The sequence below is a fragment of the Apium graveolens genome, chromosome 2, assembly GCF_009905375.1.
Source record: "Apium graveolens cultivar Ventura chromosome 2, ASM990537v1, whole genome shotgun sequence".
In the NCBI taxonomy this organism is placed as follows: domain Eukaryota; kingdom Viridiplantae; phylum Streptophyta; class Magnoliopsida; order Apiales; family Apiaceae; genus Apium; species Apium graveolens.
The window spans coordinates 142,442,893-142,447,379 of NC_133648.1; positions in this window are offsets into that span (position 1 = coordinate 142,442,893).

Here is a 4,487-nt window from a genome sequence, read left to right on the forward strand (position 1 = left end):
TTTGGAAATTTTTGAAATCCTTATGAATAGTGTTTTTGCTCAATGAGAAAACTTTTCATGCCACACTATGTAGGGGTTCTGATATGGATATTCTGAGATTTTATTAGTACTTTATATGGGATATAAGTGTATGTAAAGATCGTCAGAATCCAATTTCCGAACACTTTGGTTTTTCCCGGAAATCCACTAGATACGGAAAGAATTGAGTATAAGGTAGCAGGATAAAAAGGATTTAAATTAAAGGATTATAATAGAGGATCATAAAAAGGAATATAATGTATTGAGAAAGGTTAAGGGAACCTAAGTAATAAGATCCCGGGTATGATCCTTCAAACGATAAACGAAAACGAAAGTTAAGCGAACCGTATAGCAGATCAGCGGTCATTAGGCAAACAATTAGGAAGTTAATCAAAGGGGATTAGAGAGAGAGTGATGTCATCCAACCAATGAGAGGAGGACAAAGAGGGAAGGATGACATCACAGCATGACATAGGCATGACATGGGAAGGAAGGAGATGTGGTGGCTTTTTAACCACACAAAATTAAGGGCAACTAGGTAATTTACTAAAACAAAAACAAAATCAAACCAACCAAGCCAAGCAAATCATTTTCATCAAAACACAAAAATCATTCTCTCATCCAATCAAGCTTGCTCTCGGCTTTTACTATTGCAAAAGGGCAAGAAATTCAAAACTCAAGATCCAAGCTTCCTAAATTGGTGAGTTAATTCCCTAATCATCCTTATGCTTAGTTAGGGCTATATCATGAGTTTAAGCCATCAATTCCTTCTCAATCTTCTTCATTTAATCAATGAAGAAGACAATGAATAGTGTTTTCAAGTTTTTAACTTGAAATTTTTCTTGATTTCCTTGAAGATCCAAGCATTCCTAAGACTTCTCAAGGCTTCTTAAGGCTTCCTAGCTCCTCCCACCACTTCGAGGAAGGTATATCATCTCCAAACCCTAGATTCCTATGTATTATAAGATGATTTTGATTAGTAGGGTGATATTGTAGCTTAATGTTTGTGATTTAGAGTTTGGGATTGAAATGGTATTGAAATGGAATGGTAAATGTTGTTGTTTTGGTTAAAAGATTGTAGTATAGTTAAATTCAAGCTTAGGCATAAGTATGAATGTTAAAATTGAATTGGTTGGGGCTGATATGATGTGATAAGGATGGATGTTGGTTGTATGTTTGATTTGAGGTTGAATTGGGTTGGTTTTGAATGGTTTTAAATTGGGAAATCGCGTAAACATAGCCGTCGTAACGTCCGATTTTCTTTAGACTGTTTTTGTGCATAACATTAGGACCCGAGAACCCCCTGCTAGATTATTACCATTGCCATGACTAGATAGCTCGTGTTACGAGCTTCGTTTTGATATGTAGTTCGTTCGATTCTGATGCACGGTTTAGGAGAAACGACCATTTCAAGTAACGGCGTTTCGCGAACGAAACTTTTCCCCTCGCCTTACTTTGAAACATAGGTTAAAGACCAAAAAGGGTTAATTAATGTATGAAACATTTATGGTAAGTGTGTTAGGCAGTTGGTAAGACACTCGCGAAGGAATCGCCTTAAAATCCGTAAAGATTAAATTATTAATAATGGTGGAGCCGAGGGTACCCGAGTGACTTAAGAGAATCAGTAAGCGCAAAACAAGCGTTAGAGTCTAAGTTAGTTAAGTATAGATTTACAAGTGACTTTGGTTTAATTCCAACTTACTTGTTGCTTATAAGTTACCAGACTCGTCCCGAGCCATTTGTAACCCCCAGTCGCTCAGGCAAGTTTTCTACCCGTTATACTGTTGTTGTGATGTATACATATGTATATGCATTATCTTGTGATAGATGCATGATGGTTAATTAGAAAATTCTTGCGATATATTGTTGCATGTGGTATGGTATATATGCATGCCTGTTTCGTATTCTTGATACATATATCTGTTGATTCAGTTGATAATACCTATGCTAGAGATAAGCGGTATTTGAGTTTACCCTTAGTATAGGGGATCAAAAGGTGAACATATTTCTAAACCGGGAGTGGATGTTCCCGAGTATAATATATATATTTTTATATATATATATGGTTATAGTTTTCAAAACTATTAATCGAATAAGGTTTATTCGATAACTTTAAGTTTATTTTATTATATGAATATTATTTCGAATATTCATTCGAAGGCTTATGACTCCTTTATTTTATTTTATGAATATTATTTATAGTATTCATTCGAGGTATTATGACTCCGCTTATTACTTAATAATATTCTTTATTGTATTAAAGAATAAGGTGTCGATAATCAAACTTATTTTTGATTATTCAAATAAAGATATTACTTTCGTATAAGTATATCTTTGATTATTTGCTATTCATTCGAGTATAAGTTTTCCAACTTCTACCTCCATTATTCTTTATGGGAATATTATTTAAATAATAATATTCAGATATTTCTTTCATATTGGGACTGATTTATTTCATCAATCAGCATTACTCCAAACATTCTTAAAAATATTTTCGAGTCTTCAAAATGAATTTAAAAAGGGTAGAGCGGATCCCAAAACTTGTTTTCAAATTCAAGATCTTCCATTTTAAGGGGACTTGAATACTCGCTCAAAAATCTAAGTGATCCGGCTCTGTGGTGTATTTTATATTCGCAACAAGGTTGCAGTTTTGGTAAATGAATTGATTACTTACCCAACGTTCGGGAAGTAAGTCCATCTATTGAGTCGGCATAAGCAACATGGGCTCAGTGGGCGTCCATGATAGTGTAAGTGGCTCAGTGGGAGTCCATCAAATGCATAAGTGGCTGAGTGGCAGTCCAGCATAAGGTCCTATTGCGACCAGGGTGATGACCAGTGGGTAATTCATCCATCTACTAGTAGAAAAGGTTACTTATTGGTATCTTTGCCTGATCAGCAAGATATCAGGTTTATGCCAAAATTCTTTCCTTTCCAAATTTATTGGATATTGCAATTCTGTTCATACTTTACATGACAGAGGTTTTCAGGAAACGTATGTATATATATAGGTGTATATATATATCGGGACTTAATGAAGTATATCATAACTTCATTTCCTTCAAAATATTTCAAAGATTGAATCTATACAAGTCTTATCTTGTAGTCTCATCAGTGTGATGAACTTTTGAAACTAATTATAACTTGAACGGTGGTAGTTCAAGTAGTATTTGGAAAAGATATAAGTATATTGGAGTATCTTGTAACTTCATCTTTTAAACTTATATCTAGTAAATGATTATCTTATGCATGACAAAGATTTTCAGAAAAAAAAAACGTTGAGACAAGGTTAGATATATGAGATCACCTTGCAACGATATTTTTATACAGTTATACACTGGAACTCCGTGTGTATTATGCATGGAAGAGGACTTCCCATATTTTGAATAGTATATGTGTATATATATACTAAGGGGACAAGAACTAACAACTGAACGAGTGAAACGGAGTTCACAACGGAAGAGTGATGGCATGCCATGCCGGGCAGGTGAGATCAAATAGATGAATATTTTGTGACTTCATCGTATTAAGATATCAACTTGGTTCATTTCTTTTGACCAAGACTTTCATGAGTACTATGAGAAGGCTCATATATTGTTAATCATTATACATATTATTTTGGTGGGCTTGCTGCTCACCCTTGCTTCTTCTTTCATCACACAACATCAGATAGATAAGATGAACAGGACCAAGCTCCCAATTCGCAAGCGGATAGGAAACGTACCGCAGCTTTCTGGAAGCGTTGAGGCCGCTGTAGCTGAGGTAGAAATTACCAATAGGCTAAGTTTTCAACTAATAATGTACGAGACTTATGTATATCATGAATTGTAATAATGGCAAGGAAATGTAAATTTATTCAGAAACCTGTTTAAGGTGCATTGGCATATAATTGTGGAATAAAACGACTTGTGATTATTTTTGGATATTCATCTCTGAGACTATAACTTGTGGTGTGTGTGTTTATTGTGGGGTCACATTACAGAGTAGTTGATTATTTATTAAGATTGGGTGTTATTAAGGGAAATGGAACTCGTGACAACCCGGATCCCCGACCCCGGATTTGGGGGTGTTACAGAAGTGGTATCAGAGCTAAGCGTTATAAACCTCAGACATGAAGTGACGTTAAGATAATAAGTACAATAAGATAAATAAGAACTCTTGCCAAGTTCATAGTCGGGCTACCTAACGTAGTACTGACAGTTAAAACCCTTACAGGAACCCTTATAAATATCGTGATAGTAACATAGTTCGTTCTCGTATAGGGCAGCAGGGCACCGAACCCTGAGGTTCAGGAGCATCAGCATGAGGATGTTTTATTACAAGCTGGAGATCAAATTATGAATCCGATGGAGTACCCTAATGAGGGACCGGATGAGATTCATATTGAGAATGTTGCGGTTGAGGATGTTATTCCGGAAAGGATTGTGGCTGAGGAGGATCTTATGGAGGATCCTGATGAGAATGAAGAGAGG